We start from the raw sequence: 16547 nt of genomic DNA on the forward strand, positions 1-16547 counted from the left end.
TTTTTACGTTTTATATTTGTTTTGTTCCCTCAAAAGAAAAAAACATAAACACAGAGCAATAATACTACTTATACAGGAAAAAATGAAACACTGACAGCCCTATAAGGAATAAAAGGAAGAGTTGACCATAAGGCAAGTGATACAGAAAAATATGATTATAGAATTCATCAGAATATGCGGGATTGTCAAACCTCCAGACTGTATTGAGTAGCCACAGTAAAAAAGTTCATACCACTATACCACTATATTCATACCACAAATACTGTGAAAACATAAATAATTCATTATTTCCTTATTTCATTTCAATGACACCTAAAAAAAAGGTTAGGTGAATCAAAATTAGAATAGAGAAGCAGCAAGGAAATAAGAGTAACCCTCCTTATCCTTTAATCGACCAAAACCGCGATAGGAGCCCAGAAATGTTGCCCCAACGCTTTCTCCCTACTGCCTCTTAATTTATAAATTGAAGATTCAATATTGTATGCAGCAAATAGCCCTGCACGCCATTTAGAGAAAGTTGGAGGGTCAGTACTGATCTATTGGGAAGTGATAAAAAAGCAGGCAATCGCCATAGCAATGAACACAAACCCTGTCTCAGCTCTTACCCTACTACCCACTTCAGTATTATTCCCTACTCCCAGAATGAGAAGAGCTGGTGTAACAGAGACTGATTCCTCCAAGATCGTAGTGAAGAATGTTTCTATATCCTGTATGAAAACCGTCAGTTTTGGACAGGAATAAATCATATGTATGGTGTTCGCTGCCTGGCGATCACATCTGTTACATTTCCCTCCCCTCATTACTTTCCATTTAGCAATCTTTGCAAGGGTGTAGTACAGATCAAAGACTGACATAAAGTGTTGACTCCTGAGACTCCCAGTAATCAGAATCTGGATTGCTAGGAACAGGGAATTCTCAATATCTATTACTTCCTCCCCACACTTGCTTGCCCATTTATCTGAGTGTGCTGCCATATCATCAGGGAAGGAGTCAAACAAGATTTGATACATTTTCCCTATCCGAGACTTCTTTTGAACAGCTTTCACTAGGGGTATCTTCTCGAAATTTGAGACCGCTCTGCGTATATTTTCCCCCAAAAAGCTCAGGATCTGCAAATACTTGAAAAAATCACCCCTACCGAGACTGTATTCCTCCGGCAATTTTGCAAACGTTGAAAGTTGCCCACCCCTATAAAAATCCCCCAGCGAATAGATACCCTTATTAGCCCACTTAAAGGTGACCCGATCCCGAAAGAAAGGTGGTAGCGCACCTGGAGCTAATAGTGGAGTGTATGCATTCAGATTAGAAATCTTAAACTTCCGCCGAACATGTTTCCATACCTTATATGCTGTTGTCACAATTTTAAATCTGGTCTTTTCATAATAACTAGGTTCAAGAACCGAAACTAGACAGCCCTTAGCTTGGCTCCCCAACCCCAGTTCGTATATAGATGGGCAACTCTCCGCTGGTACATCAGCCTTAGCAGCAACTAATAAAATGGACATATGCTGCAGAATAGCTGACCAAAAATAAAGCAGAAAGCTACGAATAGCCAGACCCCCTCGATGTCTTGGGAGAATCATCCATTTGGTCGCCCTTCTAGACCTACGATAACCCCAAAGGAACCTAGAACACATCCTTTCTAACCTTATAAAACAGGAAGAAGAAAACTCAAGAGGGATAGTCCTAAATAGTGTATAGAAGTTTGGGTAAGATCGACATCTTAATAAAATTGCTGCGCCCAAAAACAGAGAGGTGTAAATGATCCAACCTCTCCAATTTCTTATTAGCAATTTCAATTATTGGACTGATAATTAAGTTGGGTATTCTATCGACCACAGCTGTAATTGTAATCCCCAGATAGGTTGCCTCTGAGATGAGTGGAAAGTCTTGGACCAAACCGCATAATTCGTGTAGGGGTTTTGAGGCAGTTCACACATTCTGCAACAGAGGTACTACTGTAAAGCGTCAGACTGCTTATTTTAATTAGCTCAGAAGAATAAAGTGCCGCGCCAGGTCAGAGAGGATTCAAACCACAGAGCTGCAAGTTGTATTTATGTATGGAAGTGAACCCAGGTCACCCTGTTCTCAGCCGTGTATCCGCTCTCTTCAACCCTTCTAAACGTTAGTCACAGTGGCATCTCCTGCAGCTTCTGCTTCCTTCACGGGGTCCCCCACATTGCCTCCAGCTCCCTTCATTCATCTGGATCTGGTATTCTCCCACCGACCCCCCTTTCCCTCTGTCTTGTTCCCTAAGCTCTCATTTCATAATCAATGCTCTCTGCCGTCACCTCACCCTCCTTTCCACCTTACTTCTCTCTCTGCCTCTCTCCCCTCTTTCCACTTTACTCCCCTCTTTCCACCACACTCCCCTCTTTTCACCTCACTCCCCTTTTTCTATCTCATCCTTCATATTCTGTCTCACTCTTTCCACCCTTTTTTTTCCTGCTCTTCTCTCCACCTCTCACCTTCCTCCCTCCCCTCTCTGTCTTCCTCTCGTCATTGTGCCTTCGCTCAGCGGTGGCTCCGCCGCTATGGAAGAAGAGCGTCGCCTCCCAAAAAACAGCAGGAAAGGAGAAAAAAAATAAAATGACATTCGTTTTATTTTTCCTTTCCTGCTGCTTCTTGGGGGCAGGGCATGGGGGGTGACGGCACTGAGGGGAGTGGTAGTGCACTCCCTTCACTGCGCATGATGGTTTGGCTGGCCATCTCAGAGAGTGGGCACAGACTCCCAGTCTGTCCTGGAGCGCTAATAGAGGGTGTTCAGGCCAATCCTGAAGCTGCTCTCATGTGAGAGCAGCTTCAGGATTGGCTGCAGGGCATTCTGGGTGCCTGTGCCTGAAGCAGAGGAGCGCAATGCGGGACACGGCTGTCTGATGGTATGTTTCTTTAAATTATTTTTTATTTTTCTGTACCTCCCTTTGCCACCCCTATGCCCCCTCACATCCCCCAGGCCCGCCTGTCCGCTTCACCACTCTTCCCAACTACGGGCCGCTACTGCTTCCACTACCTCTCATATGCATCCCATTCTCTCTATCCCTCCTCTTCCTACCTCACTAACCTTCTGCCTGCACTCTGCCTTCCCTTCATCAATCTCCCTTTATCTCTTTCTTCACCTTCTTCCTACCTTATCCTCCTGCTTGCCTCATACGAGCACCACCTCTGCGGGGGTTGATGATGATGACAGTGCCTCATCAGGTTCTCTCATTATTCTATGCTCTCCAACAACACCCCAAAGGCAGGTTTACTTATTCTCTCCACTGCAAGTCAGTGATGGTGACCGTTTTATCCCGCTACCCTCCCGTCAGCTTTAGATTATGTATAATTTCCACCCATCTCGTTAATATCCAGAAGTAATTTATAATTATTAATGGTCATTTTGGTTGTAGGTGCCTTTGCTTCTTGTTATCTTTTTCTCTCTTCCCAGTATTTGCCTAATTACGATCACCGTTTGCAGCAGCTAGCTTGTATTGCAAATCTGCAAAATCCAATACCAACTGTTATGTTGATCTGTATAGCGCACTAATCACCCGAGAAGGTATCTGGGCGCTTGGGTATCTCATGCTCTCTTGAGGCTGAGACAGATTTCAGCTGGTTCATCAGAGTCTCTGCCACCCTCCTTGTTTAATCCCCAGTTCTGCTTTATGTGTGCCTCTACCATAACCTGACTTCTGGCCTTATGTTTACCGGAGTCTTACCTGCTGCCCCGTAGCATTGTCGAAAATGTTCCAACCAGCCCTGCCCTCTCCCATATATGCTAATTTTCTCCGCATCCAAACACCCAGCTTTATTTTTATTTTATGGCCCCATTCTCCTCACACCTGTCCTCCATTGTTGAAATATTTTCCTTTTTCGAGGACCATGCAGCAAATTACTGCCAGCACCTTAAATTAAGAAAAAAATGGCCCAGTTTTATTTTATTTTTTTATTTACTAGTTTGCTAAATAAAACAAATGACACCCACGTCTGTTTGCATGATGAATTCTGTGGTTACAAAAGTGATCATTCCTATTTTCTCTTTTGGGCAAGCAATGCCTTTTGACAATTTTGTACAGCATTGCCACAAAGCACTGGCAAAGCCAAAAGATCAAAATGGCTTTGCCAATGCTTGTTTACATTGAGAAAAACTCAGAAAACGCAAACATGCTTTTCGATTAGATCAAAGCTCACTCGTCCCTAAAGCAGGGAAATGGGAGTTGATTTTTGATTGTCAGAGTATACTGTGCTCCCACAAGGAGTTCAGTAGCTCTCTTTCCTTTCCATTAAAAGTACCTGTAGGTGGAATTATGAAAGGAGTAGTGCAATAAAAACACAGAAAATAAACTAGAAACACCAGAAGACTTCTAGGGTACAACTGAGAAAAAACGGCCACAGGTCAGTGTAGATGACCGACTATCTGCCCCCCCATCCGCTACTGACCCAAACGTGATGCCCTGTGTGTTGCCCTAACCATCCAGGCTAGTACATTCTCCAGGAATAAGTCATTACCCAGTTTAGAAAGGTTAACCCCGTCCTGTAAAAAAAATTGCTCCCCCCTGGATGCACCCATGTGGAATTGTCCTCAGTTCCGGAGTCCTGAAAAGTCTATCAATCCTGTTATTAACCATCTTTACGGAGTGATTCAAAGCCCAAACAGACTCCCCCCCCCCAGCCATTGGAACCTCTGGATCATGTGAGACCATACTAAAACTGCCTGAGGCCACTGCTTGGCCAGCCATCCTACTTCCGTGATTATAGCCTCCATCACTCCCTTCCTACCCATGTTGACCAAATCACTGCCTCCGAGATGTATTATTACCACAGTGGGTGCCACTGGGGACCTAAGGACCAACAAGCTTTGAGAACTGATTCAACCGCAATCTCCCTTCACCATGCATTGACACCTTCCAAAACGCCTGGCGGGCCCTGTCCGCAAAATTGCCAGTGAACAAATGTTGCTTCAACCTGCTCACATAAGAATGGCCTATAATCCAGACTTCTCTGTGGCCCGGCCCCCAGGCGGGTACCTGGAATGGGCGAGGCGCAGTTGATCGGCGGGTGACAAGTTCCCCTCCTGAGGGACAGGATGTGGAAACTGCAGAGAAATGAACAAAGCCAAACATTAGTATTGATACTTAAAGCAGATGCAACCGCACATAGCGCTTGTAGCAATCGGAAGACCAACACCCTATTCTTTTGACCTACTGTCCAGTCAGTCCCGAGCCGTGGCTTCAGTGGCAGCCCGATCCTGAAAGAATGGGTAACAAATTTGAATGCATCCAGGCCTGCCGCCCCCAGCGCCACTGCCAAAACCCTCACAAACTGGAACCTTCTGAGTGGGGTCCCTTCCTGGTGAATCAATAGAGGCTCCCCAGCACCCAGTGGCCTGCAGGCCATATAAGTCTCCAGGTTGCTCACTGGACAACATGAGCTCCCTAGCGCTCTTTGCAAGATAACGTGTTTCCCCCTCCCGTTCTAAACCATTTTTGATCTGGGGATTGATAAAAATACTGAACCAGCCTGTAATTGAACATGGGCAAATTGCATCCACCCTGCCAATCCTTTTTACTACACGCCACCAGTTCTCCTACCCTGAAGGTGCCATAGAAGGCGAGGGAAAAAGTACACCTGAATAACTGGACCTCGCTGATGGAGCTACATACTTTCCCCAAAGCCACCATGATGGCTGAGAGCCCCTCAATGCTAATCGGGTGTCTAATGTCCGGTTGTGCACCTTCCAAATGTTGCCACCCCTTCAGAGCCCTTTGAACCAAGAATGTGCCTGTGGGATCCTTATGCCCCATAATTTTTGCAAAAAATGCTATTGCGTACATGTGGCGCTTTGCGCATGCCGCCGAACGCCCTCTGTCCCTTAATTCCTTTACGAATGATATAACGGTTGCTGAGTTGTGCCATGTCCCTTTCCAGCCCTGTCCTAGGTATGTGCAGTATGCTGTAAATGCCCCCTCATAAGCCCACATAGTTCTGGGTGCTAGGCTAGCTGCCACAAGGTCCGGTAGGTTGGGGCACCAAGCTGCCACAGATGCTCCGGAGAAGGTGTGGGACATTCCGGTGCCTCCGGATGATGGGACCTGAAGACCTGCATCTTGAAACGAGACAATGCGTCAGCCGCGTGGTTGAGTATTCGTGGTACATGCCTAGCTCTAAAGATCACATTCAATTTCAAACATTGCAGCACAATTTCTTTAAGCAAGCGAAGCATCATCGTACACTTGGCAGACTGCTGATTGATGCACTCCACTACTGCCATATTGTCGGACCAAAAAAAACACAGACTGATTGCGAAACTGGTGTGGCCAGATGTTCCTGGCAACCAAAATGGGGAACAGTTCCAGGAATTAAATATTATTTGTAACCCCGATTTAGATCCACCAAACGGGCCAGTGCTGCGCCGTCCATTGAGAACCCAGAATGGCCCTCAAGCCTTTTCTCCCTGCAGCATCTGTCATCAGGCCGAGTTCAGGACTGGACCTGGCAGGGCTGGACCACACTACCGCGCCATTGAAGGCACACAGGAATGCCATCCATATCCGTATATCCTGCTTAACCTCTCTGGACAGCCTAGTGTGGTGATACTTTTCCTTCAGCCCCGACATCGCCTACACAATGGCTCGTGAAAAGGGGCGGGCCATAGGGATGATCCTTAAAGCAAAATTCAGCATACCCCCCACCATCTGTAGTTGATGTAATGTGACCTTTTCTTTGTGCAAGCAGTCTGCTAATGCCAGCGTGAAACCTTCTACCTTGCTCAATGGCAGGCGTGATACCCCCTCAATAGAATCCAATTCAATGCCCAGGAATTACATTTACGTGGCCGGCCCAACTGTCTTCCCCTGAGCCAGGGGGACCCCAAGGTCGCTCATGGGTGTACAGAATGCTTCCAGAGCCCTGACACAGTCCTTGGACTGTGGTGCCCCTAATAGCAAGAAATCGTCTAAGTAGTGCAATACCCATTGGTGTCCGGTGATCTGCCTGAAGACCCACTCCAAAAAAGAGCTGAATTTCTCAAAATATGAGCAAGAGACCTAGCAACCCATTGTCCATGTAGAACTTCCCTTCTAGCTGGAACCCCAAAAGATGGAAATCCTGTGGATGTACTGGCAGCAGGCGGAAGGCAGATTCAATGTCAGATTTATCTAGTAAAGTGCCTGGGCCCAGCGACTGCAGCATTGCAATTGCCTGATCCAATGATGCGTACCTCAAGAAGCACAGGGCTTCGTCGATGGCATCAATTAGTGACTGACACCTGGGAGCAGACAGGTTAGGGATCAAGCGGAACTCCCCAGGGTCCTTCTTGGGTACCACCCCAGTGCTGAGCATACAAAATCCTCCCCAGGAACTGAATCAAATGGACCTGCCAGTCTCCCCAAACGCAGTTCCTTCGCCACTTTGTCTCTTGCCACAGGCATATTATCCCTGACCGACTGCTGATTGCGGCAGTAAGAAACCCCAGAATAGCCAGGGACAGGAATCCTGAACCCCTCCCTGAAACCTTCCAACATTTTTGTTGAAATCCCAACTTGCTCCCTTCTTGCTGCCCCCCCCTCTGCTTTGGGGTGCCCATGATCGAAAAGACTGCCCTTTTGGCCCGTCCTTGCTTTGGTAGTTCATGTGTCTTAACCATAAAATCATATCCACCTGGTCCCATGTAAGCGCTGGGTCAGAGGCCTTCACTCTTCTAAAAGCCTTGTAATATTCCTTCCAACGCACCCCCCATACTCATCATGAGCACATGTGATCCTATTCTGATAGCACACCAACTCTGTGCCCAGCCCTGGAAATTTCTCTATCATCACCGCATGGAAGTTTGAAAATACCTTTATCCAGTTAATTAAAGTTTCCTCAATATTTTTCTTAGTCAGCCAATTGGCCCAGTCCCTCGGGTGAGCCCATTCACTTAGCTTTTTGGCCTCCTCACTCTCATCTTTGTCTATCAACAAAGAAAACATGTTCACGTGTTCCCCTTTCCAAATTTGTTCTTTTACGTCCTGCGCGATGTGCCTCGCCAGACGCTCTCTGTTTGAGTGCAGCTCCCCCAACCCTAAACTTGGCAACAATTGTACCGTACCTGCTGATGTGCCTGCTTGCATCTTTGCGTCTTCAGGTACTGCAGCTGTGGCCTTTGTTGGGGGTATTGATTCACCCGTGTTGCTCCCTGTGCTTTTTGGGGCCTCAACTGGCGGCGGCACCACCTTTCTTGCTCCCTCAACTTGCGCTACCAAGCTCCTGGCTCTCTCTACTGCATCCCTCTCAGCTTACAGGACCCCACTACCCGTAGATGGGATCACTGTCCCTGCCTTTGCTAGCCATAGAAGCACCGCTGCTAAATTTGCCACTAAATCAGGCTGACTTGGAGCTGGATTAGGGGTACTGCCGGGGGGTACTGCTGGCTGACTCATTTAAAATAGGACCCCCTGGCACCCTAGGCTGCCCTGGACCTTCCATGCCTGGTGGTGGAATCACTCCCCCTGGCATCACTTTCCCCCTGCTGGGACCCCAGGTACTGGGACTACAGGCACCGGGAGGGCTGGGATTACCGGCACTGGGACTACAGGCTCTGACAATACTGGTACTGCGGGTACTGGAGTAGATCCCCCTGCTGGAACTGTTGGTCCGGGGATTGCTGGATTTGGCAATTCAATCAATCAATCAATCAATTAATTTGTAAAGCGCACTACATACCCGTGAGGGTTTCAAGGCGCTGGGGGGGGGGGGGTGCTGCTGCTATTTGTCGAAGAGCCAGGTCTTGAGTTGTCTCCTGAAGGTCAGCAGGTCTTCGGTTTGTCGCAGGTAGAGGGGGAGGGTGGTCCAGGTCCTGCCGGCGTGATGGGAGAAGGATCTGCCTCCGGAAGTTGTTCTCTGGATGCACGGACCATGGCCAGGGCGTGGTCAGCAGAGCAGAGTTTCCTGTTGGGTACGTAGAAGGAGAGCCGATTGTTGAGATAGGCTGGTCTGGTCTTGTGGAGTGCCTTGTGTGCGTGGACCAGGAGCTTGAAGGAGATTTTCCTGTCGACGGGGAGCCAGTGCAGGTTCCTCAGGTGGGGGGTGATGTGGTCGTGGCGCGGGACGTCACGGATCAGGCGTGCAGAGGCGTTCTGGATTCTCTGCAGTCTGTTGATGAGCTTGGACGAGGCTCCGGTGTAGAGGGCGTTTCCGTAGTCGAATCTGCTGCTGACTAGGGCCTGGGTGACTGTTTTCCTTGTGTTTATCGGGATCCATCTGTAGATCTTGCGGAGCATGCGGAGGGTGCTGAAGCAGGTGGAGGAGACTGCGTTGACTTGTTTGGTCATGGTGAGTTTCGAGTCGAGGATGACTCCCAGGTTGCGTGCGTGGTCGGTGGGGGGCGGGGGGGACCCCAGTGACGTGGGCCACCATGAGTCATCCCATGCTGAGGGATTGGACGAGAGAATGAGGATCTCCGTCTTGTCTGTGTTCAGTTTGAGGCGGCTATCCTCCATCCAGTCTGCGACGGCTTTCATTCCCTGGTGGAGGTTGGATTTGGCGGTGAGAGGGTCCTTGGTGAGGGAGAGGATCAGCTGAGTGTCGTCGTGTAGGAGATTATGTTGAGGTCGTGCTGTCGGGCGATGCGTGCTAGTGGTGCCATGTAGACGTTGAACAGCGTCGGGCTGAGGGAAGATCTTTGAGGGACGCCACAGATGATCTTGGAGGCATCGGATCGGAATGGGGGGAGGCGGACTCTCTGAGTTCAGCCGGAGAGGAAGGAGGTGGTCCAGTCCAAGGCTTTCTCCCAGATCCCTGCGTCTTGGAGTCGCGTACGTAGTGTGCGGTGGCAGCCGGTGTCGAAGGAAGCGGAGAGATCCAGGAGGATGAGGGCCGCTGTCTCGCCGTTGTCTAGAAGGATCCTGATGTCGTCTGTGGCGGCGATGAGGGCGGTCTCGGTGCTGTGGTTACTGCAGAATCCTGATTGGGACGGGTCCAGGATGTTGTTGTCTTCGAGGTGACGGGTGAGCTGGCTGTTAACTATCTTCTCGATGACCTTTGCTGGGAATGGAAGCAGGGAGATGGGTTGGAAGTTCTTGAGGTTGCTAGGATCCGCCTTGGGTTTCTTCAGTAGGGCGTTGATCTCTGCGTGCTTCCAGTTCTCAGGGAAGGTGGCGGTCTCGAAGGAGAGGTTGATGATTTTGTGCAGGTGGGGTGCGATGGAGTTGCTGGCTTTGTTGAAGATGTGGTGCGGGAGAGAGTCGGACGGGGATCCGGAGTGGATTGTTCCCATGGTCTTGATTGTGTCCTCGATGCTCAACTTGGCCCAGGTTGTCAGTGTGTGGTGGGCTGTGGGGTGTGGTGGGTCCGGTGCGGCGAGGTCTGCATGGGTCATCCGGGGTATGAAAGTGTCATGGATGTCTGTGAATTTCCTGTGAAAGAAGGTGGCGAGGAAGTCACACAGGGCTTTCGATGGTGGGATGTCGTTGGCGTTAGAGCTGGGGTTGGAGAGTTCCTTCATGATGAAGAGCTCCTTGCAGTTGTGTGCATTGTTGTCAAGGCGGTCTGTGAAGGAGGTCCTTTTGGCGGTCCTGATGAGGTGGTGGTGGTTGCGGATGGCGTCTTTGTGGGCAGCGCGGCTGTCTGGAGTCTTGACGCTGTGCCATATGTTTTCCAGTTTCCGGCAGGTGCGTTTTGAGTCAAGGAGTTCCGGGATGAACCAGCTGACTCTTTTGCTGGTGTCTCTGCTGGTGGGTTTTTTCAGCGGGGCTATGGTGTTGGCTCAGTCATTCATCCAGCGTTCGAGGGTGAATGCACCTTCATCTGGGTTGGTGGGGTTAGTCAGAGGGTTGAGTGCAAGGCTTGTCTGTAGTTGTTCTTGGGTGACTTTGCCCCAGCAGCGGTGGGGGGTCTATAGTGTGCGGTGGTGTGTGAGGGGTCTTCGGAAGGAGAAGTGGATGCAGTGGTGGTCTGTCCAGGTGAGTTCGGAGGCGTGGCTGAAGGTGACGTGGGGGCTTGAGGAGAAGATGGCATCTAGCGTGTGGCCGGCGATGTGGGTCGGCGTTGTGACGAGCTGTTTCAATCCGAGGTTGGCGAGGTTGTCGATCAGGGTGGAGGAGTTGTTGTCGTTGTTTTTCTCCAGGTGATAGTTCAGGTCTCCGAGGAGGATGTAGTCGGTGGAGGTCAGCGCGTGTGTGCTGATGAGGTCGGCGATGGAGTCGCAAAATTGAGGCCGGGGTCCTGGCGGTTTGTAGATGAGGGTACCTCTTAGGGTGGTCTTGGGGTCCGTGTGGATCTGGAAGTGCATGTGTTCAGCGGTGCTGAGGGTGTCGTTGGTGTTTGTTGAGACCCTGATGGTGTTTTTGTGGACGATGGCGATTCCTCCGTCGGCCCTGTTTGTGCGGTCTCTGCGGGTGATCTTGTACCCGTCTGGGATGGCTATGGCGATGTCTGGCGAGGAGGCTTCGTTCATCCAGATCTCGGTCAGGAAGGCGACGTTCGGTGATGTGGTGTCGAGTAGGTCCCAGAGTTCGACGGCATGTTTGTGTGCGGAGCGGGTGTTGATCAGGATGCATCTAAGCTGGTTGGGTTCCGTCGTGGCAGGCATCTTGGCGCTTTCGTGGAAGGAGAAGCTGCAGTTCCGGCAGGTGAAGGGACCGTGGGTGCACTTCGGGGCGGCATTGCAGCAGGTGTGAGTCCTTCCTGGGTTGAGAGCGACGAGGGTGTTGGCGTCGTAGCAGAGACGGTCCTCGTGGCTGCTGCGGGGGCCAGGGGTTCTGGCGCTGGGCACGGTCCAGGCGCGGATGGGCTTGCCTTAGGCGCTTCTATGGCTCGCCAGTGGAGCACGGCCGCACAGCGGCCGCCATATATGGGGAGGTGGGGAGGGAAGAGCAGCTGGGAGGCGAGGGACGGGTGGAGCGAATGGGCACGGAAGGGGCAGGGCCACAGAGGAGGCAGCGGCGGGGACGGGGGAAAGGAGACTGGCGCGGGGCACGGACTCGAGGAGGGGGCACAGAAGTACAAAAAGCACAAAATCAGAGGGGCACAGAAGTCAGTGGTACAGAATATAAGGGGGCACAGAGGTGGGCGAGGGGTACGGAATCAGAAGGGAGCATGGAAGCAAGCGGCGAGCAGGGGTCAGGGGGGCACAGAAGAAGGAGCGGGCAGACAGGCAACGCAAGCAACAGGCACAGAGGAAACGAACCTTAGGCCACCACTGGCCACCAGGGATGAGGCGCAGGTGGAAGCCTGCGGGTGGTGGAGGGCCTCGATATCACCGGCAGCAGCAGAGACAGCAGGGGTGACGGCGGAACTGCAGCGTGGGGGGGAGCGACCTACCAGGGAGGTCAAGGGTCTGACAATACTGGTACCGTGGGTACTGGAGTAGATCCCCCTGCTGGAACTGTTGTTCCGGGGATTGCTGGATTTGGCAATTCAAGTGGAACTACTCCCCCTTGGACAGCCTCCCCACCCCCACGTTGATGCTTGGATCTCCGGGGTACCGGCAGGAAAGCTGCCCTGGGTGCCACCCCGGAGCGCCTGGGCCTGTCCTCTGCATCCTCCTGCCCATCCACCTTCCTGCACAGCTCTGCCACAGTCTGGTTTAATTCATTCATAGAGTGCATCATAATCTCCATCCATTCCTCCATTCGAGTTGGGGCCTGCCTCCTTTTGGCTTTTGGTGCCATCGCTGAAAAGTATCCTGCTCACCAGAGTGCCGCTAGACTGTACTACAAACTGCGGGCCTAGGCCATTGGGCAACCTCATTTACCCCCACTTGCCGAGTCACCAATACCTGGCCCCGCAGTCGTCCACAAACAAAAAACTTCAGCCCTATGTGCTTGCCTCAATTCACTGTAGCTGCCTACGTGCACAAAAACGTTCTATTCCCCCTGCCACAGAAATTACACAATTATCAGTTTTCTCAGCTAGATGAAGAAACGCAGCCCCCGATCACTCATGGGAGCTCAAACACAAAGTTAGCCCCGGGCACCGGCCCGACAAAGACCCCCTTACCTCCCTTCAAGGTCCCCCGAGCATCGGCACAGCCAGAGCCACACCCACATGTTCAACAGAGTGGGGCAGGTGAGGATTTCCTCCAACCCGCTTGGCTCCCGGCTGCGCCAAAGTGCTGGTCACCCAGATGAGGGAGAGGAGAGAAGCTGCCTGTTGCTGCACCCGATGGGGAAAAAGCGCTCGAAACTCCTGAGATTCTGTCCACCTTGTGGAGCCGCAGGGGGATAACAGACAAGAAATTGTTAATTCTTTAAGCCTCCGCCGAGTGGATGGAGGCATGCAGCAGGAGTAAAAAAATGCTTCCAAAGAAAAAATAGAGGCTTCCAAAAGAAAAAACAGAGGCTTCCTGGAGTCCTCCGCATGTGGCTGGCGAGTAGGTGCTGCTTCAGGGGTAGAGCGGCGACAACGAGATTCTGCCGCCGTTTTGCTGCTCTTTTAAAGAGCGCTTTGCCCCAAAACTGGACTAAACAGGTCCCGGCATGATCCGGGACCTATTTTTCCAGCGTTGCCCCAGAAGCGCTTGGACTGCTTCCGGGGCAAATCTGCCATGACCAATGGGCGAGCGTGGGGAGGGCGGGCGCCAAGTGCATCACCAGCGCCGACCCCTTCCCGCCGTGGAAGTGTTGCAGGGACCGGCACAACCGCCATATTGGCGGATTGACCTGGGTCCCCGGTGGCGCCTTCGTAGTAGTGCCAAACAAACACAGAAAATAAACTAGAAACACGAGAGGACTTCCAGGGTACAACTGAGGTTGTGGCTGCTCACCAGAGGCTCACAGTGGAAAACACCAGGGACAGCTTTCCCTATGGAAGAGCGTCCTATCCCATGGCAGGGAGAGTTTGTAACCTGGGTCGACTGGATTGTATTGTAACATGTATATAGCACTTCAAACCCCATTGTGGGATATTGAAGCACATTGACAGCTGTGTAACATTCTACACTGTAACTGAGCACCTGGTTAGGAGGGTGTTGTATCTGTGAACTGCTAATAGCTGGACTCAAAGAAGTCAAAAGTAGGGGTGATGCCCTCTAGAAGCCACTTTGCTTCACACCAGGGTCAGACAGGGGCAAAAAATAATCCTGTGAACCGAAATAAAAGTGGACCTCATTAGCGAAACTGATAGCTAAAAAAAGTGGCCCATGTTTACAACTTGGGACGTGTTGATCTTGCGAAAGACATGCTGTATAAGTGTTTTGCAAGATACGGAAGACTGCATGGAGTTTGTAGCTGTAGGCAATGTTTGTTTTAATATCAGGGAATTCAACAGTGGAAACCAACCTAGCAAACCATAAAGCAGGCCCACAAACAGCCAAAAAGCAGCCTAAACACTGACGTGCCAGATCACCCTGATTGCACTTAAGGCCAGTCACAATTGATTCACACTACTAAACACGAGTATGAGCTGGCGTCTGCCAGAAGACATACCACACAAATGGAGGAAAAGCTGCAAAGGCATAAGTAACCTCCAAGTAATGAGGTGTAGAAAGAAGATTTAATATCGAGGGAAATCTGCAGTAGCAAAAAAGAAACAAGCTCAGAAAAAACAGACAGATAGGCTGGCAAGAAAACAGTGGTAAAAGCAAACCCGTTCAAAGCAAACGGAAGAAAAAGAGGGGGGAAAATCGAGAGAAGGGTGTGATGAAATCGTTGAAATATGCTTTGCGACGCTATTGGAAGCAGCCCACAGCCTCCTTAAATACTGTCCAACAAGATACAGGAACATATACGCATGAAGTCTAGGTTACATGTCGGTTTGGGAAAGAAAAGGAAATAATTGACAACAGCCAGCCATGTTTGTAAGGAGTCAGAAGCTTCTAGAAAGTGTATGAAAGAACATAATTACAGGACTTAAGAACATGTTTACTTTCTGTGCAACAAACGTTTTGCCACGCTCGATTCTGCTTCCTCCAGGACACCGCTGAGGCAATAGCGGAAGCAAAGTGGCGGAAGTCAGAGAGATACACCCCCAGTCATTGTTCCGTACCGAGCGTTGGGAACAACTCTCTCCTGCTGAACACAGCAGTGGTCAAGGCACGCGGCTGCCTCACCAGAGAGCGCGAGGTGCCCTCGAGCGGAGGCTCCAAATCTGTCTGGCAGATCTGATTCTCCTCCGACAGAAAGCCCCAGCGTGAAGTTGTGCTCGCGGAATATACGTCCTTACGAGAGTCTGCAGGAATTTAACAATGCCTGACCTTTCGCCACCTGCTCAGTAAAGGCAATAGGAACTTCAATAGGTTAAAGAAGAGAGGAATATACTACTCAAGGCGGACAAAAATAATAATCGCTCTATTTGGACTCTGGAAAACTGAAAAATGTATGCAGTATTTTTGTCAGCGAGATTCGATGAGTATCTTTGTCCAACAGCAAATATGTGCAACATTTTTCTCCTCAAATGTATTTTTGCGGAGCTTTTCTTTGTACATCGGCCCTGTGCAGGAAGCTATCAATTAACTCTTTTCTGTAAAGTATGCTGAAGTATATTGTTATACCGGCTGTTTAGCCTTTGTCGAATGTTGGTGACAGTGCATGATAGAATGTTGGGTGTGTGACAGAGAGTGAGTTGGAGTAGGGCTGAGCAGCAGGGAGGCTGCTCCTGGTGGGGTTCTCCTCTGCATGTCGTCTATACTTAAATAAATACTTGGAATGACTACCATACAACATGGAATGGACTTTCTTTTATTTACAACATCTTGGCGACGATTTAAGAAACGAAAATCTACGCGTGCCACTTCAAAATGAAATTAAATAAGAAAAAAAGGAACTCAATGGAAAGATTCAAGGTACCTGTTCAACTGGCACTAAGAACCCCACCAGTGACCAATCCACCGGTCGCCCTAAAAGTAAGTGCCAGTTTTCTACATTACTTTCTTCCCTTCCCAGCACCACAGAGTAGCGTCCAATTCTTGTGATTTTGAGACAGTGCCCTCTCAAAGTGCAGTTCCCCAGGAGAGCGTATCTTCCTGTCTCCTTTTGCTGCCCTCCTGCTTTAAAGGAACTTTTCCTGCTTTTCTGCCTGTACGGCTACTTGTTTAAAGTGTTTTCCTGACTTGCTGTTCCTGCATCTGCCTATACCCGAGACAGCCCCTCCGCTGGTGAAGTTTCTGAGGTGTAGGGAGTTCCATGGGTTTCTGTTGCCTAGTGCCCACATATCTACTTTCAACCAAGTGCCTCCATGTGTCTTTGTGAACAACCCGCTGGTAATATGAAGTCATTACTGGAGCCTCCTCCTGTTGCCCTGTGAAAGAGCTACTGCTAAAGAACAAGAATGTCTTCATATCTGCCGTCCTGCTGCTTGCCAGTTTCGATAGTTTTACTGCTGGTTGCTCACATGGTGCATCTCCTACTCAAATTTCCCAGTTACCAGTGCTTTAAATGGGCCGGTACTCACCGGTACTGAGTACCGGCACTTCTTATTTTTACCGATCAGAGTACCGGCACTTCTCCGCTGCTAAGGAGAGTACCGGTACTCATTGAAGGTAAGCCAATCAGACATGCCAACCCTTCCGATTCAGGCGGGAGACTACCGATTTCAAGGCTAGTCTCCCGCCTCCCGATTCAAGCATCCAGAAACCCGATTCCTCGGGGTTT

Source organism: Triturus cristatus, chromosome 7, assembly GCF_964204655.1.
Source record: "Triturus cristatus chromosome 7, aTriCri1.1, whole genome shotgun sequence".
Classification (NCBI taxonomy): domain Eukaryota; kingdom Metazoa; phylum Chordata; class Amphibia; order Caudata; family Salamandridae; genus Triturus; species Triturus cristatus.